At 47.7% G+C, this 16,399-nt stretch overlaps 1 long non-coding RNA gene across 2 annotated transcripts; it reads right to left on the bottom strand.

The window, feature by feature from the left end:
* Nucleotides 1–50: 50 nt before the first annotated feature.
* LOC112934576 (uncharacterized) lies at nt 51–16,293 on the bottom strand. Of its 2 annotated transcripts, none has more exons than XR_011996421.1 (3): nt 15,713–16,293; nt 10,624–10,991; nt 51–10,125 (listed from the first exon to the last, which is right to left on the bottom strand). It is a non-coding gene; the product is annotated as an uncharacterized lncRNA (long non-coding RNA). The 2 variants fall into 2 exon arrangements; XR_003237977.2 differs by having other exon boundaries at nt 16,146–16,293.
* Nucleotides 16,294–16,399: the final 106 nt, after the last annotated feature.

Here is a 16,399-nt window from a genome sequence, read left to right as displayed (position 1 = left end):
TTAGACCTCAAGAAGCCTAACAGTACCGTTGGCTCTTGGTGATTCAGTGTTTGGCTCCAGGACACAATCTAAAACTGGGGTAGAACATTCTGGAACATGATAGCGGGCCTTCCTACCTCCTCAGCACTGCGCACCTAGGACTCTGTTAGGAGGCCTGCCTAGACCTAGTCCACTAGAATTCTGATCTTAAGTAAATCCAACAGGGTCCAGAGTCCTCAGTTAGAGACGTCATGGATGTCCAGGACTCAGAGCCACAGCCGTGTGGGCCCCACCAGAAGCCATAGAAAGAGAAGCAAGCTCTGAGACATGAAGGTCACAATTTTTTTTAAGATTTTTATTTATTTATTTGAGAGAGAGAGAGCACAAGTGCAGGGGCAGGGAACAGAGGGAGAGGGAGAGGCAGACTCCCTGCTGAGCAGGAAGCCTGACTCAGGCTCCATCCCAGGACCCCAAGATCATGACCTGAGCCAAAGGCAGACGCTTAACTGGCTGAGCCACCCAGATGCCCCTGAAGCTCCCATCTTGAGCCCGACCTGGGTAGTGTCCCACCCCACTGCCTCCTTGCAAGGAAAACTCTGTCCATGAGCTACATACCCAGCAGCAGCTTCTACCTGCCTAGAGATGAATCACAGCAGGCTTCTGCCCCCCAGATGGCAGTTGAAACCGCCCAAATTTCTCCCTCCCTCTCCCCTGTTTTGGGGCAAGGCCTTCCAAATACCAGACTCTTTAAATGTACTCATTAAGTATAACGTGTGCCAGACACCGTGTCAGGCATTTGACTCGGGTTGGGCATTTGGGACACTCAGCTGGAAAGAGCAGGTCACCAATGGTATGTGCTAGTGTCACCATGATGGGAGCGTTTACCCCACTGCCTCCTTCCCAGGACAGATTTCTGGGCCTCAGGGGTGAGTGAAGGAGGCCCCCCCTGTGTACTGCGGCCGCCTGCCCCGCCCAGGGATGGTGAGCCATCCCTACCCCAGGCGGAGCCAGCTGCAGTTGGCTGTGATTAATGGCCTCTATTAACAGCAAGTTGTAAACTGAGCAAGTGCTTGTGAACATCTCACCTCTGCTGAATGCCACACCAGGGAGTACTCTTTAACCCTTGGAACCTCCTGCCTCCGCTTGAGAGACAGGGTCAGAAAACAGCTCTATGGGGGCAGTTTAAGATGCTTTGCAATCACAAAAAACAACCCCACAAACCCTTTGGGGGAAAGGTCCCAATCCTAAAACCTGAAGATTAGGGAAAGGCAAGGCTGAGGTCTGGGGTCAGGGAAGCTAGTTTCACAAGCTGCAAAGAAATTCCAGAGCTGGGGCGCCTGGGTGGCTCAGTGGTAAAGTGTCTGCCTTTGGCTCAGGGCGTGATCCCGGGGTGCTGGGATGGAGTCCCACGTCGGGCTCCCTGCAGGGAGCCTGCTTCTCCCTCTGCCTGTGTCTCTGCCTCTCTCTCTCTCTCTCTCTCTCTCTCTCTAATGAATAAATAAACAATATCTTAAAAAAAAAAAAAATTCCAGAGCTGATTCAGGCCAACACCTGGGTGCCCTTGGGCGAGTCACTTCCCCTGTCTGGACCTCAGTCTCTTTATCTTTTAAAACAGTGGCCTCCTGCTCTCATCAGCGGATCCATAAGATCACAGGAATCTTTACAAAAGTCAGAAGCCAGGCTGTCCTTTGGTTCCTTCGTCCCGTGAAAGAATCCCTGCACAAGCAAGCAGCCCTTGCCCCACCATCGCCCTGCAACCCTCCTCCTACCCTCATCTCTCCAAGCTTTGAGGCTGATTTCCCTCAAGTGGATTAGAGACTAAGGGGGAAAAAAAATTAAATCGGTGTTCTTTGGTGACCAAACTCGCATGCCAGAGAGGTCGGGGAGATCCATAGACTTCTGTCGTGTTTTAACTTTCAAATACTCTCTGGGTTCTATCTTTTGTTCTTAAAAGGCGGTGACATGCACCAGGGTTAGGTCAACCCACTGAACTGGTGTGAAAACTGAGGTCCCGGGAGATGCTGCGGTCTGGAGCGCGTCCAGCTCAGGGATCGGCGTGGGGGGCGCTGCGCGGTCCCTCCCTGGGAGGCCCCGGCCCGGGCCCCTGACAGCCGAGCTGAAAGCCTCTAAGGTCACAGCCCTTCCAGCTGTGAGTGCAGCCTGAGGTGCAGGTGCTTAATCTCTCCTGTCTGAAGTGATTAGGCGCAGAAATTGCGGATTAGTGTCTCCCGTGCCGCCACGCCTCCAGATCCGGGCCGGCCCCCCACCCCGCGCCGGCAATGGCAGGACGAGTGACCTTGTGACCTCGGGGCTCAGCCAAGCGCCCGCGCACCCCCACCGGCCGGGCTCACTGTCTCTGACCTCGGCCTGGGCTGGGCACCGCCTCCCCCGGGCGTGTCTCCAGCGTGCCCACCTGCACCCCGAGAGGGTGCACCCCCACCCCCACCCCCACCACATTACTCCCTGGAAGCTTCCAGGCTCCGCCCGGCTGGGAAAGGTCGAAGCCAGGGAGCCGCAGGCTGGAGGGCATCAGGCTGGAGGGCGGATGCCCGGGGATTTGTCACATTTTTCCCGGGGGTTAATCATCCCAGGGAGGGAATCTGAGCTGTGCCTGTCTCGGGTACAACAGGCCTTGTCGCCTGGAGGGCAGATCTCAATCTTTCTCGGGTGACAGCTGCTGGCCGGGACCGAAATGTCCTCATCCCGGGGGTGTCGCCTCCTCCTCCCAAGGGCGAGGGCCGCGGGCCGGGGTGGCCGGCGATTGGCCGGCGGCGGCGGGAGGGCCCCGGGCCCGGCCTGAAATGGATCCTCCTTGGCCACCCGGGCCGCGGAGCCCGACGCCCTGCCCTCGCCCTCGCCCTTTGCGTTCACGCAGGATAAATATTTAACCTTTCCATTTTTGCACCGGCTTAATAAGTGTTGGTGTCTAGTACAGCGCTTGACACATCGTAGGCATCCGATACCTGTTTGTTGATGCACAAGCCCATCGGCTTGCCTGGCTCCCCGGGGGAGTCATGTTCTTAGGTTTCTGGTTTTTCATCACACAGTTGTGGTATGTGTCACATGTGCTCCTCGTAAAAATGTAAGCGTCCAGATGGGTGCATCTTTCCCTTTTAAAGATAGATTAGAGTAGGTTGGAGGTTGTTCCCCTCCTAACGTATCAAATGCTCTCCGGGGCTCTGATGCGCTGTCCTGAGTAGGAGAGGAAGGGGTGACGTAAGCAGGGGACACTCCTGTTTGCCCCTTCTGATAATACCTTCTGATTTCATCTTGGGACACTTCCTTGGGCTGACCGTCAATGTTTCTTGAGTTCTCTTGACAAGGGGCAGGTGTAAGACCTAATTAGGTCGGTGGCACTCTCCCCTTCTGGACTTGGAACACTGAGTAGGGCCAAGGAGCGGGGCGGGGGCCCTCGGCTGCCATTTCACCCTGTGGCGAAGCTATGAGAGGATGCGCTAGTTTCTGCCCGCTTCATGCCTTATTCTTCAGCATTCTGCCCGATTCTCTAGGTTTTCCTCTTCTTTCCGACAAACTCCCTTTTCCCTTAGGGTATCCAATCAGGTTCTGTTGCTTACCACCAGAGCCCCCTAACTGTCAGAGTCTCAGCTAATGAGTGGGAGCGGGCATAATTCCCCACCTAGTGCTTATGGGAAGCAACTCACATGGAAATATGATTGGTGCTGAAGAATCCTTAACTCATCCCCTGTTTTGAGGTTCCAGGAAATCCAAAGTCACCCATGCCAGACTCATGGGATCTCAGAGCTAAAAGGGAACTTAGAGTCATTTGTCAAACTTTTCATCAGATCCTTAAATTCCCTCTCAGGTAGCTTCAGCAAGTAGCCAACCAAAAGATATGTGGACACCCTTGGTGATAGCAGGACAGTCTCTCCAGGCAGCCTCTTCCTCCTTTAGCCAACCTTGGTAAACATCCTTCCTGATACCAACCTGAAAGTTTTCTCCGTTGGCGTTGACCTTTTGGAGTCATGCAGTATGAATTCTATTCATCCTCCACATGACATGCCCTCAGATGGCTGAAGACAGCTATCATATCACTGAGATTTCTCTTTCCCAGAACAATGTCCCACTTCCTACATCTGTTCCTTGTGTGGCAGGGTTTCGAGTTCTCCAACATGCTGGGCACTGTGCCCTGAAATGCATCCTGTCTGTGCTCCTCATAGCACGTGTCTCTGAAACGGAACAGAATGCCCCAGAAGCGGGCTCCTGGTACAGAGCAGAGCAAAGATAAAATTCTCTCTTCTAATCAAGAGGACTTCTTAAGTCTTAACATCTGCTAATTCGGCCTGAGTCAAATGAATTTGTCAGTCACTTTACACTGCATTAGTGTAAAGTGCTGACATATCCTTGGGAATGTTACATATCTCTCCCATCCCGTATCTGTGTAAGTGGGAAACAGATCCAGCCTTCATTACAGTGTTACAAGATCTTCTGGACTCTGACTCTTATCTTCCAAAATATTGCCTTTTCTTGGACCCTGTTCCCCACTCCACCTCCACACCTAACACACCGCTTTGTGGTCTCTGCCGTTGGCTAAGCATGTGCTCTTTCTTCATCCAAGCTCTTTACCCAAATGTGTCCCCTCTAAATTCCTTCCTCTGGAGGTGTGTTTACCAGGGCACTAAAAACCCACCTTGGAGTTACAAATTTCCCACAAAAATCTGAAAACATTTGAGATCTCTATTTCCCGCCCCCCCCCCCCCCAATGCACCTCCTTTGTTTTTTTTTTAATTTTTTATTTATTTATGATAGTCACAGAGAGAGAGAATGGCAGAGACACAGGCCGAGGGAGAAGCAGGCTCCATGCACTGGAAGCCCAATGTGGGTTTTGATCCCAGGTCTCCAGGATCGTGCCCTGGGCCAAAGGCAGGCGCCAAACTGCTGCGCCACCCCGGGATCCCCAATGCACCTCCTTATATCCATAGAAGATTTTATGTAATAATGCAGAGTGTTGGCAACAGTGCAGGTCACCTGCAACTCTCATACGCTGTTGGAGTGGACACCAGTACATCCAGTTTTCAAAACAAAAGTTGAATATTTGAGTGCTCTATTACTCAGCAATCTGACTCCTAGGAACACACCCAAGAGAGATGAGTACATATATCCACCAAAAGACATTTAGAGGAATAGTAACTATGTTCACAATAGCCCCAAACTAGAAATAATCCAAATGCCTACTGCAATGAGATGAATGAGTCGTGGTATATTCATCCAATGGAATACTGTTTGGCAGTGCAAAGGGGTGAACTACTACCACATGCGACAACGTGGGTGGTTTTCACAGATATTGTGGTGGGCAAAATGGCCAGGCAGAGATGAAGAGTAGATACTGCGTGATTTAATTACAGGATGTTCAAGAACAGGCCAAAAAACCCAGTTCATATTGACGGAACTCAGCGTGCTGGTTACCGTGGGAGCCAGGGGATGCATGGTGACTGGGGTAGGGCCCAGAGAACTTTTGGAGGAGTTGGAAATGGTTTATATGCGCTGTATGTTGTGTACCTAGGTAAAAATTCACTGAACTGTTCAATAAAAATTTGTGCATTTTATTGTACGTGAAGTAGAACTCCATATGGAAGTTTAAAAAAGAAACTGCATACCGACCGAAGCAAAAACACATTCTTCCAGGGATACTTCGAATCATCTTACATATGCACACCACGCTTTGTGAAACACCGGCCCAGTTTAATACTGTCGCCTTATGGTTGGGGCAACTGAAATTCAGGGGAGGGGACATGCCGCCTTTAATCATACAGAGTTTTAACAGTAGAGCAGGGGACAGGGACCGCTGACAGGTCCTGACTCCCAGGCCTGAGTCTGACATAGTAAAAAATTGATTGAGCTGTACACTTTAGGTACTTTACTATAGATTTGTTAGATCTTCATTAAAAGAAATTCAACGAAAATACAAAATATTTGGCAGGATGGGGTTTTTTTGTCTCCCTTTTGAATGCCGGTGGAAAGAGAGTCCTTAGCAAGACAATGGAGTCAGAGGCCTTATTAAGATATAATCAACCTATAAGTTATTGTTCTTCTGACTATACAAATTGTACATTTACAACTCATGCGATCCTCCTCTAGCTGTCTAAACAACCAAATAACCCTCCACATGCTGGTCGTTAAGTAATAAATCATGTACCGGGAGCAGGTCCCTGTTGGGACTGTTTCACTGAACTTCCCTTACAGCACAGATGCATTAGGAGACAAGGCAGCCAGGACATTAAAGCTTAAAAAAAAATTAAATTGTCTTAAATTGAGTTTAACAAAAACAAAACTGATTACTAAATGTACCAAGAAAAAATTGTGAAGGCCAGGGATGTGATTTGGGGAAGAATGGCTGAGAGTAACCTGTTGTAATCACTGTACCCATCTTGGGCTGCTGTTCATATAAAAAGACAATTGCCTTTGGCAGAATCTACAGACATAAAACACTGTCTCAAGTCCTGCTCCCTCTCCTCTCTCTTCACCGTGAGCATTACGCACTGCGACCCAAGCAGCAGGCCCACCCCTTCCTCCATCTCTAAGTTACAAACATGGCTTCATAAAAGAGCCTTTTGAGTATTAGAATTTTTGGCAGACTTCACCCATCCTAGACCTCAGTCTTTCATAAATGTACCCTGGTAGTAATGAATATATATTTTTTCCCTCAAAAAAGGAATAAAATGCGATCTATGCTTAGTAAAGAAAAACTTTAAACAGAGAAATTTACTTTTAGAATAAAATAAATTATGCATAGTCCTTCTCTTACTCCCCTGTGAAAAACAAACAATAAACATGAGTGCATATATTTGTTATTTCCTTGCCATCCATCCATCCATCCATCCATTGACTTAGATAGAAGAGTAGACATCTGTCATTTTGCCTGCTTGGTATCCCATTGGTCCTGATAGAGTTGATCACAGAGTCCCCCCTATAGAGAAGAGTGAATGACCAGGCTGGACAGTCAGAGTTAATTGCCACCATGGCCACAACGATTGGTTGATGGATCAACTTGTGACCCAAGCAAATCCAATTAGTCTTCCCTGATATTTGTCACATTTATGCACGTAGATAAGGTCACTTTTTCTTTGATGCCTACAGTCATGAAGATGTAGGCCCATGGTCATTAGCAGCATTTTTCCAATTGTGTGGAATGATCCTAAGAATAAAGCCAATTCATGTAGGAAAGCAGAGTCAGAGATGGAGAGAGTGACAGAGGCCTGGAGATATCGTTTGATCCATTATTCTGTGCCTGAATGAAACTGGTTCAATACACAAACTTCCCACTTATGTGAACCAATACATTGCTGTTGTATTAGGTTGACCGGTATGAAATTGTCATTTTTCTAAGTCAAAACCAGTCCAGTATTAGTAACGTGACATGGATTAGCCCCATGATACGGGTTGGCTTATAATTTAAGCAAATTTGAGTTTGTATCTTGCCCAATTCAGGTAATTTTTTTTTAAGATTTCATTTATTTATTTGCAAGAGACACACAGAGAGAGGCAGAGACACAGGCAGAGGGAGAAGCAGACTCCATGCAGGAGAAGCCCAATGCGGGACTCGATCCCAGGACACCAGGATCACGTGCTGAGCTGAAGGCAGACGCTCAACCACTGAGACATCCAGGTAATTTTTTTTTTAAGTTTAACTTTCTATTTAGAGATAATTATAGATTCACAAGTAGTTAAAGAACTAACATACAAAACTTACCTATACTCATTACTCAGGTCCCCCCATTTGATAGCATCTTGTAAAACAATAATAGTGCAACGTCACAAACAGGATATTAACGTTGATACAGTCAAGACACAGAACATTTCCGTCACCGCAAGGAACCGCAAGGATCGTGTTGCCCTTTTGGAGTCATATTCACCTGTCGGCCACCAACACTCCCTCCTCCATACCTGGAAACCTCTTCATTCTTTCCCCCATTTCTATAATTTTGCCATTTTAAGAACGTTGTATAAATGGAATCATAAAGTATATAACCTTTTCGAATTGGCTATTTAAATTCAACATAATTCCCTGAGATTCATCCAGGTCATTGTGTGTATCGAGGGTTCATTCCTTCTTACTGCTGAGCAGTATTCCACGGTCTGGAGGTACCACAGTTGGTTAACCATTGACCCAGTGAAAAACATCTGGGCTGCTCCCAGTTTGGGGCTACTTTCAACAAAGATGCCATAAACATTTACGTATAGATTTTATGAACCTAAGTCTTCATTTCTCTAGGTTAAATGTCCAGGAGTATAATTGTCTAGAGTCTCATGAGGGCTCTGGATTTAATTTTAAAAGAAACTGCCAGACTCTTTTCCAGAGAGCTGTAACATTTTACCTTCCCACCAGCAATGTATGAGCGACCCAATTTCTACACATCTTCACTGGCATTTGGTGTTGTCACTGTTTTGTTTTGTTTTTTTTTAATTTAGCCATTCTTACAGGTAAATAGAGATATTGCCCTGTGGTGTTAATTTGCATTTCCCAAATGGCTAGCAATGCTGAATATTTTTCCATGTTTTTATTTGCCTTCTGTGTGTTCTCTTCAGTGAAATGTCTCTCTATGTCTTTTGCCCATTTTCTGATTTTATTTTTTTTACTACTGAGTTTTGAAAGTTCTTTATATATTCTAGATCCTAATCCTTTGTCACACATGTGATTTGCAAATATTTTTCTCTTCATCCTGTCAACAGTCTTTAGCAGAGCAACTGTTTTTAATTTTTACAAAGTCTGACTTCTTTTTTTTTCTTTTATGGACTGTGCTTTCTGTCCAACTATCCAAATGTAAGAATGTTTTTGGTTAGACCTAGATTTTAATAATTCTCTCTTTTGAACTTTTTCCTAAAAATTTTACAGATTTTCCTAAAAATTTACAGATTTCCTAAAAATTTTACATTTAAGCCCATGATCCACTTTTTAAAAGTAATCTCTATACCCAAAGGTGGGGCTTGAACTCATGACCCCGAGATCAAGAGTCAGATGCTCCACCAGCTAAGCCAGCCAGGTGCCCCAGTCTATGATCCATTTTGAGTAATTTTTTAATAAAGTGTGAGACTTTAGTCAAGATGCATTGTCTTGCTTATGGGTGTCCAGTTGTTTCAGCATCATTGGTTGACAAGGCTATCTTTCTTCCACTGAATTGCTTTGCAAACTTCCGTCAAAAATCAATGTGGGTCTATTCCAGGATTCTCTGTTCTGTTCCACTGATCTATGTGTCTGTCACTCCACGGATACCACAGTCTTGACTGCTATGTTTTCAAAAATGTTGGCATATAGAAGATGATCAAGAAATGCTCCTTATTCATTCACTCAACATGTACATGTATATATATTACTATTAATATAATTTCTAATTTTCTTCCTATTTAATTTTCAGCAACTTATCTAGAGGCCAAATTTTGAGCAACCCAAGGTTCTCTTAGCCCTAGAAACGACTATCATAAAATCTCTGCATTAAAAGAACCAAAAAGTGTGCCTACAGAATTTTATTCAGAGAAAAATGGATTCCTGATAGAATCTGATCTGTTAAAACTTGGAAAAAGTACCCAGAAGTCACTAGAGCAGCATTTCCCAAATTATGTCCCTTGTTACACTAGTCTGTAAAGTTGCTTCTCGAGAAAAAAAAAAAAAAAAAAAGAGTTTCTGGCTAACACCATGGGGGACGTCCTATACACAGTAGTATTTTTTAAAAGAGACTCATAACAAGTATTATCATAGTGAAGCACCTAAAAAGTCATGCAGTAAAATACATCCACATAACTTACTTTAAACTAAGGCTTCTCAAACTCCTTTACTCACAGAAACCACATTTCCCCACATACAGGAACATCCCATGAAATTATTCCTGGGAGTGTGATTCCCTGAGGTCTATTTTGAAAAACACTGGCACGGAGCATTCTCAGAAAGACCAGCGAGTGTCATATCTGGTGGAAATATCAGGGTCTTCTAAGCCGGCAGTTTTCAAAGCGTGGTCTGAGGACCATGTGGGCTCCCAAGGCTCAGGGCAATTGCAAGGTCAAGCTATTTTCCTCATCATCTTTTCCAGTCTCATTTTCTTCCAGGCATACAGGGAGGTTTCCCGGAGGCAGACGACAAGAGCTGGCACATAATTCACGACTGATTGAATGCAGATGTGAGAATCCAGCTGTCTTCTATTAAACCAAACATTAAGGAGATTAAGCAAAAAACAATACCATTCTTCTCACTTTTTGTTTTTTTTTTTTAATACAGGGGATTTTTTTTACATCAAAAGATGTTTATGGACACGATGACTTTATTATTGTTATTTTAAAACAAATACATTGTTTTTAAAATTTCTCAGTTTTCGTTTTAGTACTGATGGATAGGATCGCCTAACGCCCTTTGGGGTCCTCGGTAATATTAAGTGTAAAGGGGATATGAAAATAGGGGAAAACCCCTGTTTCCCCTTCTCTGCTCACACTCACACTTCAACACTTCTGACGCCAGACGTGTGGGTTTTGCCCATGTCAAGCAGTCCCGTGACATCAGCTGGGCATCCCACAATTCAATTCAATTCAATTCTGACTGTATTCAGAACTAGTGCAGAGCCCACAGGTCGGGGCCTCAGTCCCACAAGACTGTCCCCCTCCCCCTAGTTCAGATGCCAGTTGCGAGTCACCTATTTTTACCTGTGCTTCCAACCGGCCAGCTGTAAATCGGGGTTCCCCTGGCCCCCTTCTTGGGTTCAATAATTTGCACTTTCATTCGTAGAGTAGTAGCACAGGACACGACTCAGGAACAGCCAGATGGCAGAGATGCGGAGGGCGAGGTGAGGAACGGGCGCAGTTTCCCGGTCTTCTCAGGCACATCTCCCTCCCAGTACCTCCATGTGTTCAGGAACTCAGAGGTTCTCTGAACCCTACACTTTGAGATTTTTATGGAGGCTTCGTCGTGCAGGCATGATCAATTATTAACTCATTCTCCAGCCCCTCTTCCCACTGCAGAAGATAGGGCATGAGGCCCAAAGTTCCAAGCTTCTGATCCTGGCTTGGTCTTCCTTCAAAAAAAAAAAAAAAAAAAAATTAAGACTTTATTTACTTATTTTGAGAGAGAGAGAATGAGAGAGCATGAGCGGAGTGAAGGACAGAGGGAGACTCGGGACTCAGTCCCAGGTCCTTGAGATCATGACCATGAGCCAAGGGCAGATGCTTAACCACGTGAGCCACCCAGGCGCTCCTGGCTTGGCCTTCCTAGTCATCAGCCCTCACCCAGGAGCCCAGGAAGAGTCACTTTATTAGAACAAAAGATGCTCCCATCAGCCAGGAATTCCCGAGGGTTTAGGAGTGTATGCCAGATATTGCTGTCATTCCGAAAATTAGAGGATTTTAGGAATTCTGTGTCAGGAACCATGGCAGAGACCAATATATAGATTTCTTTTTTTTTTTTTTAAGATTTTATTTATTTATTCATGAGAGACACACAGAGGCAGAGACACAGGCAGAGGGAGAAGCAGGCTCCATGCAGGGAGCCCAACGTGGGACTCGATCCTGGGACTCTGGGATCACGCCCTGAGCCGAAGGCAGAGGCCCAACCACTGAGACCCCCGGGCATCCCCAATATATAAATTTCTTATTATTCCACAGGACATGAGACCAAAAAAGATTTAGAGCTGCTATTCCAAACAAATCCTCTTAGGGAGAAACTGAGGCCCTAGAGGGCTAGTGCTTGGACATGAGTGAGTTCAAACTGGAACCCAGATCTTATGACTTCTGGGCCCAGGGACTTACCTAAACCCCATCCTGCCTAATGTACTTTCGTGAGCTGATCAAACGGAACCCAAGGTACGTGATGTGGTTAAGAAAACTGAATCCCAAAGTGAACTGTTGTTCTCTACTTCTGCAGTGCCGGCAAGCCCGTAGCCGGGAGAGGACACACAGTGGAAGAAGGTGAGCCAAGAAACACACAGCAGAGGGAAAGGCGCCACTTAGGGCAAGATCACACGCATAATGGTGCCTGATTAATAACTGCTGGTAGAAGGACTGGCATAAAGCGGGTCCAGAATTTAAATTTTTAAATTTAAACGTGTGTACGTGTACTACATACGCGTGTGTGTGTGTGACTAGGCAATGTCTATGTCATGTATTACACTTTAGAGAGAATAATGCTTCCATTCGGAGTTGTATTCAATTAAATACAATCGTTCTTTGGCTAAGAGTCATCTTAGCCAGTCGGTCGTGGGAGAGCAGCCTGTCTGTGCAAAGGCCACTTTGGGGACCCAGATAAAAAAGAGTACACGTGTCCAGGCTGATGCCAAGCTGGGAGAGTCGACTCTATGCTGGGTACCCTCTGCCTTCAGCTCTGTGCCCCCCGATGCCTGAAAAATCCTGCTGTGGTCAGAGACAGCGGACATACCCAGGGTATCTGAGGATGGTGCCCACATCATCTCAAGGACATCCCTGGGCCCCTGACCCGCCATCTATGGGTAGAGTGATGGCTTCCTATTAGGTAGGTCAAGGGCTTGCCTGTACTGCAAATCACTGTCCCTTAGAGCCTGTTACAAGTATCTGAATTCTAGCCCTTGAGCTTCACTCTCTGCTTAGGTTGGATGATGCTTTCGTTGTAGCTATTCCCTGGTGGGACTAGAGCGCGGGTGCCGGCGCATGAATTAGGCAGTTAATCATTTCGTGGGAGCTTGAGCTAAAAGGCACCGGACAGATAAGCTTTGCTGGGGCATAGAGAAAGAGCAGGGGCACCGACGTCAGGGATAGCAGGCACCGTTTGGGGGTGATGACAAGTCCCTCCTCAGGAGAACCAAGCATCCCCAGGAGGACCCCAGACCTTCAGCTCTGGTACAGATACAAGCCCTGGCCTTTTCAGGCCAACTGCTATTAGGGTTGTTGGGGTAAAGGCAGGCACCAGAGAGGGAATCCAAGGATCTGGGCTGTGGTCTAAGTCCCAGAGCTTCAAATCTGGGAGTGGAGAGCAAGATGCAGGATGGAGACCGATAGTCCCAGGAGGAGGCAGCAGGAAGCTCAGAGCTCCATTCAGCCTCCTCTGCTGGAGGCAGCACATTCCTGAGGTTGCCTGGTCCTAGCCCTGTGGGAACCCCAAGCCAGGGCCCTGGGGTCATTCCCTGGCTCACATGGATCCTCTGCTGTCATGAAGTTCTGGCCCTGGTTTATCTTTCTGCCCTCCCTTCCCATCCACTTGCCCTGTTTGAGCCAAACTGAACCATTTGCTCCTCCCCTACATGTATGTTCCCGGTACCATCTCTTTGCTCTTCCTACTTCCCCTCCCCTTGGAATGTCCTTCCCCACTGTCACCCTGCTCCTGAATTCTGTTCCAAATCTTGACCACCCTCCTGGCTGTATTAGTTTTCTATTCATTTCTATTGCAACGAATTACCATGAATTTGGTGGCTTCAAACAACACAGATTTATTATCTCACAGTTCTGTAGGTCAGAAGTCCACACAACTGTCACTAAATTAAAATTAAGTTCCTTCTGGAGGCTCTGGGGCAGGGGCAAGGGGGGCGAGATTCTGATCCTTGCCCTTCCCAGCTTCTGGACGTTGCCCTCATTCCTTGGCTCGTGGCCCCTGCCATCTTCAATTCCTCTGACCCTGCTTCCATTGTCACATCTCTATCTCTCATCACAACCAGAAAAGGCTTCCCTTTTTTAAGGGCTCGTTCTAATTAGATTTGGCTCATCTGAATAATCCAGGCTACTTTCCCCATCCCCACGAACTTCATTTAACATCTGTAAAATCCCTTTGCCATGGAAGGTAATCTATTCACAGGTTCTAGGGATTAGGATGTGGACGTTTTGGGCAGGGCCACTCTTCTGCCTACCACCCTGCACCAGCTCAAGTAGCCCCCACTAACTTCCAAGCCTCTTCGCTACCATTCTGGGCTCCTCTGGCCCTTGGTCTAGGTTTCCCAGCAGCCCTGCAGATCTTCCCCACCGTACCTGGAATTGTCATTACTTGTTGATTTGTCATTTTCCTGTAATACACTTCGAGGTCCGTGAGAGCAGGGACGAGGTCGGTCTTGTTTACTGACACATCCCTGGCAACTAGCACACTGCCTGGCATATAGTGCTCAAAAACATTCTGAGGGGGGACAACTCTTCTAGGACACATCACTTTCTATTTGAAGTTACATCCCCCAACCATATGATTTCTACACTTCTTGAAAGCAGGGTTCACATGCGGCTTGTCTGTTGTGTCCTCTGGGGCATCTTGACAGTGCTTGGCACATTTGGTGGAATTGAATTGAATAAATAGGTTCAGACTCATCTCAAGAATCTGGTTCTTAGTCACAGGGCACAGGAAGGAAGCGTGCGAATGGGTCAACGAGAGCTCCCCGGGAAAAGTTTCTGGGAAAGAAGCCCTCGGGGCAGAGGTTTGGAAAGAAATGAAGGGTAATGTTTCTAGCAGCAATGTCCACAATAGCCACACTGTGGAAGGAGCCTCGGTGCCCATCGAAAGATGATGGATAGAGAAGCTGTGGTCTATGTTTACAATGGAATATTCCTCTGCCTTTTGAAATGACAAATACCCACCATGTGCTTCGACGTGGATGGACCTGGAGGGTATGATGCTTCAGTCAATCGGAGAAGGACAAACATTATATGGTCTCATTCATTTGGGGGATATAAAAAATAGTGAAAGGGAATAAAGGGGAAAGAAGAGAAAATGAGTGAAAATATCAATGAGGGAGACAGGACATGAGAGATTCCTAACTCGGGGAAACGAACTAGGGGTGGTGGAAGGGGAGGTGGGCGGGGGTGGGGGTGACTGTGTGGCGGCACTGAGGGGGGCACTTGACGGGATGAGCACTGGGTGTTATTCTATATGTTGGCAAATTGAACACCAATTAAAAAAAAGAAAGAAAAAAAGAAATGAAGGGTAAGAATTGGCAGGGCTGAGGGGGTGAGGACATCCTATGGGAGGACTGGTGTGAGCAAAGTCAAACACGGGAAAGACGGCTGGTGGGGAGTAACCAGAGATGAGACGGAGTAGGGGAGGGTGAAAATGGTGACCAGGGCTCGGATGCCGGGTGGCGTGTCTGGATCTGAGGCGACAGGGTGCTACCAGGGACTACCGAGCAAGGAGCAACGTGCTGAAAACAGGGTTGGAGGAAGACGGGATGGAAGCAGGAGCACAGCGGAAGGGAGCATATTTCAGGGAGCAGGGTGCTGGCTGTGGCAGGATGCAGGGGGGGGGATGATAGCTGCCCCCCGGGGACACCTAGACAGACTAGATGTGGAGACAGGAGATGCGGAATCAAAGATAATTGGACACCAGAATCTGGGGCCTGAGAGAAGCAGGATGATGAAGGCCTGGCTTCCATCAGATGAGCAAAACAGTGAATTTAGCATTGGGCACCTTTCGTGTTGGGTGTCAGAAGGGCACGCCTTGGAGGTGACAGGCTCGGCTCCATTGCTTTCATCGCCACCTCCACATAAGAGAGAAATTGGGAGTCAGAGGGTATTTTTCCAGTGTCTGAAGTGTCCTTTCTACCCCCATGTGGCAGGCCTCCTGTCCCTGCCTCCTGTCCCTACTCACCGAAGCAGACACTCTGACCCCAGAATGACCTACCATCTCCATCTACAGATCCCTCGCCCTCCTTGGGCTAGTCACGTTCCCGGTGCTTTGCCAACATGGACTCATTACACCCTCATCACAACCCTGAGAGTAGGTGATATCAGCCCCATTTTATGGATACGGAAACCGAAGCTCCCCTAGAGGATAAGCCAAGCACCCGAATCCTCACACCTAGGAAGGGGGGAACCGGGATCCGTGCTGTAGTCGTTGAGCCATGACTTCGTCACACCACTGTGCCTCTTGCCGGCTGTCCGATGAGGTTTAACTCAATTCTCCCCAGTTCTGTTTAGCAGACATTTCCCAAGCACCCACAGAGGGTAGGGTGGTCAGCCAAGGGGTGAGAATTAAGGAGGCATCAGACCTGGTAGGAGAAACAAATACAAAGGCCTCCCCACCAGGAGCCTGCCAGGCCCACGGTGCCGGGAGGGGCTTGATTCTGCCTGCTGCAGCCAGAGCGGGGCTATCCAGTGGGTGCCGTATCAAGCTGCTCCCAGGAATCCCAAAACTTCAAAGTTGAAAGGGACCTTAGTGGCCTACCAACTAATTTTACAGATAAGGAAACTGAGGCCCAGAAAGGGGAGGTGGCTTTTCCAGAGTAACATACCTGCTTAGCGGCAAAGCCAGGCCCAAAGCCCAGGTGTCCTCCCTGTGGCCCTGGTGCCCTGCACTCAGGTGGCTCCTGTTCCCTTCAGGGCTGGCAAGCCGTTCCCCTCTGCTCCTGGCAGCCGACTTCCCTCCGTGCTCCCCAACCTTCCGCTCCCCACGCCCCATCCTGGCGTTGCACACCCTCCGTGCTCCCCAACCTTCCACTCCCCATGCCGATCCTGGCCTTGCACACCCTCCGTGCTCCCCAACCTT

This window comes from Vulpes vulpes, chromosome 13 (genome assembly GCF_048418805.1).
Source record: "Vulpes vulpes isolate BD-2025 chromosome 13, VulVul3, whole genome shotgun sequence".
In the NCBI taxonomy this organism is placed as follows: domain Eukaryota; kingdom Metazoa; phylum Chordata; class Mammalia; order Carnivora; family Canidae; genus Vulpes; species Vulpes vulpes.
The sequence above is the reverse complement of the archived record's forward strand: the minus strand, read 5'-3'. Positions and strand labels throughout refer to the sequence as shown.